This window comes from Phyllostomus hastatus, unplaced genomic scaffold (assembly GCF_019186645.2).
Source record: "Phyllostomus hastatus isolate PE091 unplaced genomic scaffold, TTU_PhHast_1.1 phas_scaffold_1674, whole genome shotgun sequence".
NCBI lineage: Eukaryota > Metazoa > Chordata > Mammalia > Chiroptera > Phyllostomidae > Phyllostomus > Phyllostomus hastatus.
In genome coordinates, this window is record NW_025334011.1 from 2,871,685 (window position 1) to 2,886,768 (window position 15,084).

Genomic DNA, 15,084 nt, shown 5'->3' on the forward strand with positions numbered 1-15,084 from the left:
GATTACCAAAAAAAAGGCCAAAAACAAAACAAAGCAAAACAAAAAACCCCGAAAGTGGTTACCAGAGAAGCAGAGAGGGACTGGGAGTGGGAAGAAGGTTTTGGTAATATATTATTTCCTGACCTGTGTGGTGAATACACATATGTGAATTTTATAATATTTTAAAATATAGGTATTCATTCTTTATCACTTATTCTGTAAGTGTGACCTATCTCACAATTTTTTTAAAATAGAGAGAATAAAGAAAATCATAGTGAGGGGGAGGTGACTGTAGGGGAGACAGTCCTGTGAAGGTTCTGCCAAGGGTGAGGGCCACAGAATTCTGTGTGTATAAGGTTAATGCATGCACAGAGTCAGCTATTAACCATAGAATTTTGCAGGAGACTTCCCAAGCTGTTTGGCTTTGGACAAGGAACTCTGGAGTTCTGGTGGTCCAGACAAAGAGGTTGATTCTGCTCTCTCTAAGCAGTCATGGAGAGCTGAACTATCCACCTCACTCTGTCGTTTTAGGCCCATGCTTTAATCTGCCTGAACAACTTTCTCTGCTGCATACATTTAGATCCCTCAGAATCAATTTGTCTGCAACAAAATTCATCAGCAACAGGATAAACTTTTAAAATTCATTCCTTTCCCCTTCTGGAATTGAGTTCATACAGGCTGAGATGATGAAGGGAGGGAGACAGACCACCAGATAGTTAATCCAAGTGATGTGAAAGACTTGATTATCTTGAAGGTAGCACTTCCCTCCAGCTCTGCTCTCTGCTTTTCCTCACTCACGATGTGAGGAGAATCACACTTTCCCTCACTGTGGCTCAGCAGGAAGAGATTGGGAGCCATCACTATATGGTTAGTGATGAGGCCAACAGCAAAGCAACCCCTAGAATTCCTTAGAAAAGATATAAAGGGGCAAAGGGGTTTTGGAATAGAAGAAAATGGTAGGAGGAAAGGGGATGAACACAACTTTAAGAGGGTGACTGACTAGGTGAACCAAAGGCCAACAACTGTGACTTTGCAATAGTCAGAGAAATGTGTGACCAAGGCAGTGGAATAGGGTGCAGAATCCACTTTGTACTGCTGGGCTAGTTCCCCCCTTATAGTTTCTTTACAATTTTTCAGCTATTTGCCAGAGGCCATGTGGGATAAAGACTGGTTCTCTCTTGTCCTCAATAAGGACACAGTTCTTAGGCTTCACATATATTTGGTTTACTAACTCTGTAAATGTCAAACATCAAGTTTCTGATCAGGACTCTGAGAGGCACAGAGAAGACAGTTCCTTCTAGCAAAGAGCTCACACTGTGGCTGAGGATACAGAGAGGTCACTTAGTAAGGACGGTGCCAGGCCTTACTCATGCTCTGGGTTAGACACTGGGAATGAAAGAAAGGAGTACACATGACCCTTATCCTTAAGGAATTTCCCTGGGAGTTAAAAAAGTAATCAAGACAGACCAAGAGTTGTATATAATGTACAACTCTTCATAGGGATGGGGTAGGAGAGTGTTAGACTTGGAGGAAGATCTGAAAAGGAATTCTAGAAGAAATAGTTGAAAAGCTGAGTTTTGAAAAGAAAGTTACTATAATTATTTCCTATTTTATTATCTTTTTGAAAAACGTCTTTCTATTTGTACATATGTTTTCACAGCTTTCAGAGTATAGTGTTTTGAACTCAGCAAGTGCATAATAAATAGGGAGAGAAACTTTTGGGGAAAAGGCAGAGGTATAGTTTCAATGGTTAAGGCTTCCAGACAAGATATCTACACAGAGGGTGTAAACATATATTTATTTCAAGTATAATATTTTTGGGCAATTAATGGAATAACATTTTAGTTTAAGTCATTTCATGATAGCATAAAACAACAGGGCATGATTAGGAAAAGTGGAGACCTTTCTTGAAAAATTGCAACATGAGGTAGACCTGCTGTTTGATTGTTTAGGAACCTGACTTATCACACTAACACTTGTCAACACACTTAATCTGTTTGGTTTTAAGAAAAAAATTTTTTTCATTGTTGAGGTAAAGAAGAAACTTACAGTTTTTTATTGAAGAAATTCTAAAGTGTTGGACTGTCAAAAGCAGGAAACTCACTTCCGAACTTGTTTGGCACTTAAGAGGCATCAAATTGCTCATGAATTAATAGCTGACAGCTGTTGTTATTTCCTGGTGGGAGACTCTCACAGTTAGGGCAGAAGGCTCAATGCTAAGTGCTGTTCATCATGTGTCTTGGGATAGATATGTTTCTGAAGGTCTGAAGTTTACATTAAACTTACAGGAACAAATGTCATTGAATGAAGCAAATAGGAATCTGCATGATAGAATAAGGCTGTGGAGTCACATAGTGGTTCTGAGTACCTACTGTGCTTTACCTTTATCTACAACTTCTTTTTTTAAAAGATTTTATTTATTTATTTTTTAGAGAGGGGAAGAGAGGGAGAAAGAGAGGGAGAGAAACATCAATGTGTGGTTACCTCTTGTGTGCCCCCTATCAGGGACCCAGCCCACAACACAAGCATGTGCCCCAAACTGGGAATCAAAACAACAATCTTTTGATTCACAGGCTGGCACTCAATCACTGAGCCATACCAACTAGGCCTTTATCTATGACATCTTTCTCACATGCACTAATTCAGAAAATGCTGCTTCATGGGATGAGACCACTTGTCATGACTATGACTCAAGAAACTGAAATACAAGCCAAATAAAATGTTGCACAATTTAGGCTGTTCACTCATAGCACATACAATTTTGAATATAATCATGTGCAATTTCAGATCTGCCAGCCTAGAGACCACTAAGAAGAGTAGAAATGAAGCAAGAGAGGGTACAGTCTGACCTTGGCTGCAAAAGGCAACAGGATGTTGTACACTCAAGGTCATGCTGGTTTCCTTCAATTGATATTGCAGGCCCATGACAAATTTACGCAAATATGACATGAAAAATAATTTCTTGAAGGCATTTATTTGTGCCAAATAGGCTATGGATAATATTAGCTTACTTCAGTGTCTAGCTCTCCCAATTTTTCCACAAGCTAGAACCAGAAAATGTTTATTTCACAGAAAAGCCAAGACCAAAACCCTACAAAGGAGGGCTGGGAGTGAGAGAGGTCCCAGGGCAGGGTAAGAGCAGGAGGCATTTTCACTGAATATCTATCCTTTCCTCTCTCATGGCCTCCTGTCTCAGAGTGGCTAGGGTTCACATAAAGAATAGTAATTAACATCTAAACTTGGGAACAGAGGTGCCTGGCACTTGAGGGTGAAATCACATCACTTTATTCAAGTTGCCACGAAAAAGAAACCAAAACTCTCCTTGACTAATAGGATCTGAACACTGACTCCCTAAAGTAAAAATGCAGTGGCCATTAATACATCAGAAGGAAGTTTCATTAAAATAAAATAATATCCTGCCCTATTGGTGTGGCTCAGTGGATTGAGCCAGCCTGTGAACCAAAAGGTTGCCAGTTCAATTCCTGGTCAGGGCACATGGCTTGGTTGTGGGCCAGGTCCCCAGCTGGGGGTTTGTAAAAAGCAACTAATCAGTGTTTCTCTTGTGCATTGATGTTTCTCTCCCTCTCTTTCTCTCTTCACCTTTCTCTAAAAATAAATAAATAAAATCTTTAGAAAAAAAAACAATATCCAGTAAAATGTGAGTATTTTGCAATAGCAGAGTTGTAGCCCCTTGGTCCTATAATTGTTTGTAAAAAGTGTTTCCAGGGTCTCATGTACAGTATCTGAGTACCACAAGCCTTATGGATGAACATGCTGCCCCCAAAGACTCTGTCTTCCACCTGACTGTCCTCGGCTGGTGGCTCTGCTTTCCCCTGAGTTTTCAGCCACCTAGTTTCACCCATCCAGGGAGCCCTCATGGCAGAGGATATCTGTCATCATTGGACTGACTGGAAGAGGTGGTTCTTTTGACATTGACCAAGGGTCTGGAGGGAAAGTGTTCAAAGATTAAGAATTTATTTCTTATGGACAAGACACCCCATCCCAAATATCCTGGAGTATCCTGTATCCTGAAATTACCATGTGCAGACTCCAGGAAGGAGTTTTCAGTGACCACTTTGGGGCCACTTTTATTGTCCCCACACCATTTCTACTGGAAACACTTTTCCAAGCAAGGATGAAAGAAAGTTGGCATACCCTGGGGTAAAGAGTGTTAAATTATCCTAAGTGAAGGTGGAACGAGGTGCTATTTTACAAATGGAAGGGACCTGAAAAATAATCTATCCCAACTCTCAATTTTCTGCTAAGGAAAAAGAGGTTCCGCAGTCATTCATTTAAAGTTCCTTGCTGGTGGTAATCAAGACTCTGATTTCTACTTCCTGGCACTGTTAATTATAGCATGATGTTTATTATATTATGATTATTACAAAAGCCACAATCAAGTGCATTCAGTCCAGCAAATGGTTATTGATTCCCCACTACATGCTACTGCAGCTTACTATATGCTAGTCACAGACCGAGGTGCTGAGTGCACCCATGAGGAACCTGCTCTTCCAGAGCTCACATATACTGGAAAAAAGATTATTAAAAAAACACTATTTGCATTATGGTTATGGTCTTTAGTTGTCATACTGCATGATGAAATAATTTTCACAGGAAATGGCTGGCTGCGAAGTTGTTGAACAAAAGTTTGAACATGTTAGTCTTTTGTGATATTCCAATGGAAAACATTCTGGCTGTAAGAGTAGGTGCCTCAGGGGAGCTCTCATGCTCTAGTTCTGAGATGTAGATAATAATTGTAACAGGAGGTAAATGAACACTTTGAAGGCATCTGAGAAGGGCAGTTGTTAGAAGAACAACTACAGAAAGCCAAAGCAGAAATTTATCCCAAACTGATTGGGAAAAAGTGTTTTATAATAATTACTTATTTTTTTCTTGCTAAGGGATTATATTAGGTCAGAATTTCATTTGAATATATTCCTGTATAAAAATTTCCCTTTTTCAAACATTAATTGTCTCATGAAATACAAGTATAAAGAAGAAGTTGGGGGAACAGGGAAGAGACTCTAGTAATGAGGCTACTGCAAAGTAGGCTTTCAGTAGAGAAATCTCCCCCTGACTGGGTGAAAGAGCCTGTAAATCTTCTACCTCCTTTTATTTTAATCCAACTTTTCCCTCTTCAGACTAATATTCTACTCACTGGATTACAGATCAAAACACTAGCACTATAGAGTTTGTAAAGAAAATGTTACCTATAGCACTATATATGGACTAAATTATTTGAATTCTTCTAAGAAAGAATTATGTCTACAAAAATGAATTAATAATTTAGTAATTTCTCAAAGAGAAGTTACTTATGCATTCAATATATGCTATACTAGGTATTCTTTCCTCAAGACGCAAGACTCAGGTCTTGACCTGGACCTTTGCAGTCCAGATGGGAAGACAACATGAGATGGACAACTCCTGTTCTAAATTTAGTTGTAGTTCAAACTGAGAGCCAGATCATGGTTATCTGGGATTCCATGTGAAATCAGTTGGAATCCTATTCATGTGAAGTAGAATTTATTCATTAAAATAATCTAGATTAAACACTACTATGTGCCCAGTACTAACCTAGTCAATTAATACTCCCCTGTAAACAAAATACTTACATTTAGTAGAGACTTGGTTAGTTACTTTGATAGAAGCCGCAAAGGATCATATCCCATGATGCTTCATAACACTCAGGATAGGCCAGGTGTCTGCTGCAAAAGGTGGATGAGTCCCCAGAATTGTGTGGAAGACACACTCTGAGAAAGTAAGGAAGAAGGCAAGAAAAAGCACATGATTTCCTCCTGCAATTTAAAACTTGGTTTTAAGCATTTTTGTCAAAATTTTGTAAGTCAAAGTAATAATCTACAGCTATAAGACACTTATTTATGAAAACTACTCCATGAAGAATACATCACCTCATCATCAGATATTAATGAACTATAAAGGCCTGCATGTATTCTGGGCTCTCTATTCTGTTCCATTGATCAATGTGTCTGTTTTTATGACAGTACATGCTGTTTCGATTACTATGGCCTTGTATTACAGCTTGATATCAGGTATCATGATTTCTCCAACTTTGTTCTTCTTTCTCAAGATTGCTGTGGTTATTCAGGATCTTTTGTGGTTCCATATAAATTTTTGGAATACCTGTTCTAGTTCTGTGAAATATGCCATTGGTATCTTGATTGAAGATTGCTTTGGGTAAAATGGACATTTTAATGATATTAAGTCTTCCTATTCATGAACATGGTATATGCTTCTGCTTATGTGTGTCTTATTCAACTTATTTCTTCAGCATCTTATAATTTTTCAAGTACAGGTCTTTTACATCCTTGGTTAAATTTATTCCTAGGTATTTATTTGTATGAAGTAAGCCAGTCAGAGAAAGATCAGTACCATATGATTTCACTTGTATGTGGGATATAATGAACAAATTAGACTAACACAAAATAGAAACAGATTCATATAGACAGAGAACAGACTGACAACGGTCAGAAGAGAGGGGTTTGGGGGAGTGGGTGAATAAGATGAAAGGATTAAGCAAAAGTGAACAAACAAACAAACAAGCAAACAGACTTATAAATGCAGACAACAGTATGGTGAGTACCAGAGGGAAAGGGGTGTGGAAGGAGGTAGAAGGGGATATGGGGGGATAAATGGTGATGGAGGGAGACTTACCTTTGGGTGGTGAACACACAATATAATACATAGATGATTGATGTATTATAGAATTGTGCTCCTGAAATCTATATAATTTTATTAACCAATGTCACCCCAATAAGCTCAATAAACAATTAAAAATAAAAGAAAAAGAAAGAGAGAAAACATAGATCACTCCAGTATGGCTGTGTGCATGGCTCTGAAGGAGGGAGTGGAGCACTGGCAGTCTGCTGGACCTAAACCTTGAGATTGGGCCTACCTCTTCAACTCTGCTCCTTAGCAGCTTTGTAAAAAGCAACTAGGTTCTTGGAACCTCAGTTTTCAAGGATCTAAATGCAAACAATTTGCAAACTCTAAATTGTTATACTGATGTGATTTTGCACAATGATGTTTAGATTATTAAATTTTGAGACTATAATAGAGCAAAAGTTACAAAGAGGGTGAAAATTCAAATATGTATTGAGAATCTGCTTTGGACTAGGCAATGTGCTGACTTTTTATGTGGTTTTAGTTATTTCCTTTTCATACCAGTCTTGGTTGTTAGTTTATTTTATAGATAAAATCCCTGGGATTCACAGAGCTTTCTAGAGTCGCACAGGCAGTGGACAGAGGGGCTGGGATTCTAATTCTGAACAATTTGACATCTTATTTGTGCTTTAACTGGGGTAAGTGGCTGCTTGCACATAGTAAATAATACCATTTGAGAATCTAGGTCAGTGTTTTCCTAAAATGCTATTTTCTTGCATGAAGAAATGAGAATACTTTATGGCCAGACAAAACTTTTTGAAACTACAAAAATACACAAGGATCATTTATTTTTAAAAAAACATTCTTCTGATATGACATTTACCATCATCCTTTCTGAAAATGGGAAACTACACCCAAAAATTGCCAAGGAAGATTAAGTATTTAGTTTGGAATGTGACATGTATTTACATTATAGTTTTAAAAGAATTGGTGTGTTATTCATTTCAGAAGATTAAGTAGATCTCTGGCAAACTTTCATAACAATATCTACCATGTGATGATATTTCTCTGTGGCCCCATGCTTCCTAAGGGCTTTATGTTGATCTCACTCTTCCAAGCTCCTCTCTAAATTGGAAGTGCAATTACTTCCCATCTCACAGATGAGGAGGGGGTAGACAAATGTAGAGGGGAGGTTCCAGTTCATGGAGGGCTGCTGACTCCAAGACAGCAATGGACGGATGCTGATGAAAAAAAAAGATACAGAGATTAGGCAAGATTTCTAAGTATCAGGTCTACTCTGACGAAGATCTAGTCTTTCTGACTTCCACCGTTGCTTAAGTAATTCAAAAATGTGCATCCTCATGTTTACTATGGTATGAGTGTAAGAACATTGTGTTTTCTTACCAGAATACTGAGTGAGGTTTACATAATTGTAAAAAAAGGAAATGAGTACTTTAACTTGTTTTGAGGAACAACTGGCCATACAATCAAGAATTCTTGAATTTCAGTTGTGGTCAGTGTTTTGGGCAATTGGCTTTTCCTTAGTCTAGGATGACAGAACAGAGCTGTAAAAAACAGAAAGCTTAAAGGTTTTTAAAAAATGTACACAAAATGAGTTCCTTTTTTTTCTGGAGATAGTAAATAAAGCTACATACTGTTAGATAATTCCTTAGACTAATGTTTTCGGTTTCCATCTGGTAATTTTGTTTTATTCATTTGTGGTAAGAATGAGTGTTCCCCATTATTTAGTACTAATTGTGAGCTAAGTTCTACCCGAGGGCTCTGTGAGTATTAAATTAATTTTTATTAACTTATTTCATAACCATATTTTAAGGTAAGTACAACTAGCATTATATTTTAGACTGTGAAAGAAGGTGTGAAAATAATGAGATATGTCTCCAGTCCACATTGATGGTGATATTTGGAAATAAGTCTTCAACCCAGTGTTATATCACATCAAATGTTTGTTTTCAACCACTATCCTATAAGTTTTAAGCAGCATCTTTATTATGTCAATGAAACAGGTTTCTAGTCATGCTGTTATATATAGCATTCAGGACCCTTAATAGTAATGACAAGACTTTCATAAAACCTGTTATGAAACACTAGCCCTTAGAACAATACTGTCAGGCAGGTACTCTTTTCATTTGAATTTTATGGATTAGCCACTAAACAGAGGGCTTCAAATGAGGCATTCTGCCTCTAAAGCCACGTGCTCTTAACCATAATTCTATTCTGCCTCTTTGAGTTAATTAAATTAGTATGAACTAAATATATGTGTAATTGGGTATTTAACATATCTGCTAAATAAATCCTTATTTATTTAACAAACATATATTGAATGCTTATAATGTTCCAGGTGCTGTCGTAGGTGCTGGATACAGCCATGAATGAAATATATAAAAATACTCAGCCTTGTTGAGTATACATTCTAGTGTGAGGGGACAATGTGGAGAGTTAAGTGGTAAACCAATGAAAATATAAAGAATATAGTATGTCAAATGCTTATAAGTATCAAAGAAAACAAGAAAGCAAGGACAGTGTGGCGGAGTGTCTGTTGGGGTACAGAGAGGAAGCTGAGGATGTTGATGAGTATGCCAATTGTTTTCTTGAGCCATGATGGATAATAGCCCAATAAAACAGAAACAAATAATACATTTTTAACATTCTATCTTTATCCATAAATCAGGCTGTATGTGTTATTCAATGGTATGAAGACAAAACATAATATTATGACTTTTAACCTCTTAAGGGCATTCTTAATTATTATCTGGAACAAAAGAAAGATCAGGGAAGACCCTTTAAGTGGCCCAAAATTGGTCCAAAATTCCCAGCTGAGCTAAATTTCAATTTGAGTGCATGCAGAAAAAGGAAGCATGATCTATACTTTTTAAAAAAGAAGTGAAAATCTTCCTTTCTTTGTGAACACAATTATGTTTTCTAACACAATGCCATAAGTATATCCATAATATTAAATCACAAAAAGAACTAATTGAAAGGAAAATTGAATATATAATATTGCCTTCTGTAGGTTTCTGAAGGAATGAGCTATTGTTCCAGATATTTTGAAGTTCTACAATAAAAAGGTAGCAAAAAATAATTTCTGTTTGACATTTCTTATTTAATGCATATTATTAGGCTGTTCATTTTAGTTTATTTGTTCTTTTAAATAGCAAATGTTTCCATTTTATTTATTTATGTATTTATTTTACATTCTACTCTATTTTGTCTTAGTTTCAGACATACAACATAGTGGACAGACAATGATATACTTTATACAATGACCCCCTCCCAGTATTTCAAGTACCTACTTGGCATCACACATGGTTATTACAATATTATTGCTTATACCCTGCAAGCATGATTTATTCTGAGTGACTTTTGGAAATTTACCAACTTGCAACATGAAGAACACTAATGGAGATAACAATTACACAAAATAATTGGCACCATGCCAATTTATTGGTTCAAAGAGGCACTTGGAAATGGTACTTCCTGCTGCTCCCCTCTAATCCTCTTGCTTCACCCCTTGAAAGCCCTGAATCCTGACTGTTCAGCTATGTTATGTCTAGTCATCATGACCCTTCCACTCCCTGGAAGGATTGCCTTCTGACGTTGACCCTAAGGATCTTCTTGCTTCATGCTCCTTTCTTCATTACTTCACATTAGGACATTCAGGTAGTTGAAAGTACATTATTTCCAATGTGATAATGCCTGGGCCACTGACACATAAGAGATGCTATATAACAGTTAAAAAAATTTAAAAAGAATAAAATGAAAAAAGAACCTGAGATGTTTTGGCCATTGCTAATCTGGTATTAGAACTAAGATGTCAAGAAGGATGGCTCTTTCCTTTTGCAGTTCTCAGAACCCAGCCTCTGCTTCTCTAATCAGTATGTTTGTACTGTGCATGGGTAAGGCCTCCAAAGTGATTCTGGGAAAAACTCTTCATGAAGCACCAACCTCAAAAGTAGCTGTGGTGTTCATGTTGTGGTCATAAGCCTCATGATGACCTTGACCAGTTGAGACAAAAACAAGCTCATGACTTACTTCTGCCTCCTGTCATGACCTTGCCTGAGTTCTTGGCCAGCTCTCTTTCCAATAACAGACTTTGTGCCAAACCTCCCATAGTATCTCTAGGTTCCAGTTGGTTTTACATATCTTTATTAACTTGATATCTCATTTCCTTACTTGTGACTCTAGGTTTTGGTTTGGGATTAAGATTTGTTATCCTTGTGTCCTACATCTGAACCTCATTGTGTTTCTGAACTTAGTGCTGTGACATCTGGGTTTAGAGGTTTATTACTCGCTTCAGTTCCTTATTCCATTTCCGACCTTTGCTTTTGGGAGAAAATGTTTGTCCTTCAAATTATGTCCCTTAAACCTGCTTCCTTATTCATGGATTCCTTCAAATTACATTACTGGATAAAATTTTCTTCAATATTCAAAATCTAGTTTAATTGCTTTCTTTTGCAGGAAGCCTTTCCCAGTCCTTTCAGAATAAATGTCTCTCTTCTTGGCCTCACTATTTTTAAAATGTATGTTATTGATTATGTTATTATAGTTGTCCCAATTTTTCCCCCTTTGCCCCCTATGCCCAGTATCCCCCTTCCCTACAGAAATCCCCCATTAGTTCATGTCCATGAGTCATGCATACAAGTTCTTTGGCTTCTCCATTTTCCTATAGTATTCTTAACACCCCCTGTCTATTTTGTACCTACCAATTATGCTTTTTAATCCCTGAACCATTTCCCCCATTCTTCCCCTGCCCCCTCACAGCTGATAACCCTCTAAATGATCTCCACAATTATGATTCTGTTCCTGTTCTTGTTGTCTGCTTAGTTTTTGTTTGTTTGTCTTGCTGTTGTTGCTGTATTTGAAGATTCAGTAGTTGATAGTTGTGAATTTGTTGCCTTTTTAATGTTCATACTTTTGATCATCTTCTTTTTCTTAATAAGTCCCTTTAACATTTCATCTAATAAGGGCTTGGTGATAATGAACTCCTTTAGCTTTACTTTATCTGGGAAGCACTTTATTTGTCCTTCCATTCTAAATGATAGCTTTGCTGGATAGAGTAGTCTAGATTGTATGTAGGTCCTTGCTTTTCATCACTTCTTGCCAGTCCCTTCTTGCCTGCAAAGTTTCTTTTGAGAAATCAGCTGATAGTCTTATTGGCACTTCTTTGTAGGTAACTCTTTGCTTTTCTCTTGCTGCTTTTAAGATTCATTCTTTATCTCTAACCTTTGGCATTTTAATTATGATGTGTCTTGGTGTGTTCCTCTTTGGGTCCAACTTGTTTTGGAATCTTTGTGTTTCTTAGACTTGTATGTCTATTTCTTTTGCCAAATTAGGAAAGCTTTCTTTCATTATTTTATCAAATAAGTTTTCATTTTCTTGCTGTTCTTCTCCTCTGGCATCCATATGATTCAGATGTTGGTGCATTTGGAGATGTCCCAGAGTCTTCTTATACAATCCTTTTTTTTTTTTTTAATTCTTGTTTCTTCTTTCTGTTCTGGTTGAATGTTGATTTCTTCCTTATGTGCCAAGTCATTGATTTGAATCCTGGCTTCCTTCCCTTCACTGTTGGTTCTCTGTAGATTTTTCTTTAGTTCATTTAGTGTAACCTTCATTTCTTCCTTTATGTTGTTACCACATTCAACCTGATCACCAGTGTTTTGAACTCTGCATCTAATATGTTGGCTATCTCCATTTTGTTTAGTTCTTTTTGAGGTTTTGTTCTGTTCTTTCATTTGGGCCATATTTCTTTGTCTCCTCAATTTGGAAGCTTCCCTGTGTTTGTTTCTGTGTATTAGGTAGAGCTGCTTTGACTCCCTGTCTTAGAAGCGTGGTCTATTGTAGAAAAGACACTTGTAAACTGTGTGGGGTGAAGCCTTAGGTAATCGCCAGGCTAAGGCAACCCACTTCATTGTTTTGTGGCTCTGTGTGGGGAGAGGGTTAAGAGAGGGCACTGTGCCATTGCCTGGCTTATGGAGGTTTGCCCAGCACTTTCTCTATTTCTAGTCACTTCACCCACTCCCCATATGTGATTGGTGTCCTTCCAGCTGTTGCCCTGGTGTTGAATCCCAGAGTGGGTGAGTTTGTGTATGTTTTAAGACCCCACAGGCCCTTTACCTGGAGCTTCCTGAAAATCTGGCAGTTTCCTCTGCTACCCCAACCTCCATTGGTTTTTACAGCCAGAAGTTATGGATATTTATCTTCTTGGCACTGGAGCCCTTGGCTCTGCAGTCTGGCCTGGGGCTGGGATCACTCACTGCCAGGATATCCCTCCCAATTTTTATCCATCACATTTGCATGTGGGACTGTCCATGTCTGTTCTGCTGCTGCTGCTGCCTCTCTGTGCTGCCTCACACCACGTCTCCTTGCCTCTTGGCTTCATCTCTGCATTTCTGCCCCTTCTACCCGTGTGGATGAATGTGGATTCTTCAAATCCTTGGTTCTTGGACTTCCATACAATTCAGTTTTCTGACATTTCTGGGTGTTATTTGTTTTGAGATTTAGTTGTAATTCTTTTTGTGGTTGCATGAAGAGGTGAAGTGTGTCTCCCTATGCCTCCATCTTGACTGGAAGTCCCTAGTATTTTCTGTGTCTCAAAATGTCTCCAATTTTGCCTTAAATTTGAAACTGTCTTGAGAACAAGGGTCTTCTTTCACACCTATGCCTCTGAAAAGTAGTAGCCTTCATTTATTGAATTGAAGTGTGGCCATTCCACCATTGTAATGCCTAATAGTTGTCACCACTCAAGTGCTGATCGTAGATGTCATCTAAACTGGAGCCATGGGACATATGGCATACAAGAATAAGCCTGTTTAATATCAGGTTTTGTATGGTTAAGTCCTAAACTTGACCATTATTGCAAGGAGATAAAAAGAAAATATTACTATTCTTTAAGGTCAGATGCAAAGGATAGGACACAGTTGGGATAAATTTCTGAGAAGTCTTGAAATCAGGCTGTATGCAATCATGAATGGCATGGATAAGATACCCATGGATTTGTTTTCTTTATATTAAATAAAATGTAAAGAAATCTAAAGGAGCTACTACTTTTCACAGTGAGCAGTGCCCTTAATGAAGTCATGTTTCTAACCTAACACTCCATGAGAGATTTATATAAATTCACAACGCTCCTCTAGTATCTTTCCATAAATCATCTGTGGTGTGGTAGAGAGTTTAGCTTGACTTGGAATCAGGCATTGGATTTAGGATGGCTGTCCTATACCAGATATGTGAGCATGGTAAAATCACTTAAATGTTCTTACCCTCATTTTCCCACTACTACCTGCAAAATGGGAACACAGTAGGTCCTGGTGGTGCCTATCCCTATCCTGTTTTCTGGACCAGTGCACCCAGCTCCCAGCTGCTAGGAGTGCTGGCTGATAATGGCTCATAGTTGGGAGAAATGCCCTTGTCTGACACTTCTACCCCCTTCCTCTGAGAGTTCACTATGTGAGTAGCTGACATTGATGAGGAGGAGTAGTAATACCTGTGTTAAAGAGTTGTTAGGATGAAATAAGATAACGTATATGAAAATGCCTAGGTTGCTAAAGTATTGAAATTTTTAAAAAAGGAACTAAAAATATTGTAGCCTTATATTGCTAATCTTTAAGGCTACACTCATGATGTTAGGGTATAGTCATTATACTTTCTAGGCCCGAATTCTGGGTGGGATGGTTGGCGCATCTAAATGACAGCATTTATGTTCTCATATGTGGAACAAACTTTCTAAATCACCAGGAGAAATGTTACCTCATGGCGGTACAATAACATGTAAGAGAAGAGGATGTTGTCTTCTATGTCAGGCTGTCTTCCTTAGCAACTTCCTGGAACATTACAAAATTCATACTTTTAAATAAGTAGGACATTTGATGTGGCTGATTGCTACTCTCAAACAATGGAAGCTGGTTTAGGATTTGGTTTGACTTAGATCTTTAAAATAAGCAGCTATGAGCAATTCTGTCAACAAATGACAATGGCAATAATTGTACTACTTATTGAATGCCTTTTGTGTGGTAATTACTCTACATGCACTTGTTATATTGGTTAATCCTTTAAGGTAGTTGACTACCTTGAATTATCCTTCAAAGTAGAAGGATAATTACCCCAAATTTACATTCAAGAAACTGGAGACTTTATCATTCAATGACATGTTAAAAGGTCACATTTACTGACAAGTGTGTCAGAATCATTTGGAAACCAGGTTTGTCTAATCATACAGTCTGTGCTTTGTACAGCTAAACTAGGGCTGCATGAAGATGAGCCCATGTCTGCATTTTTATGTTAAACCAAGGCCTAAACACCAGAATGTGGAAGAGGGGCGAGTGCCACCAGAAGGGTTGCTAAAAGAGGACTCTCATTTACTGGTGAATCATAACTTAAGAATTGAGTGGTACAATTATTTCATAAAACACGGGAATAGTGGATAATGTTAGAGATTGTCTTTAATACCTACACTTTTCACAACCTGGG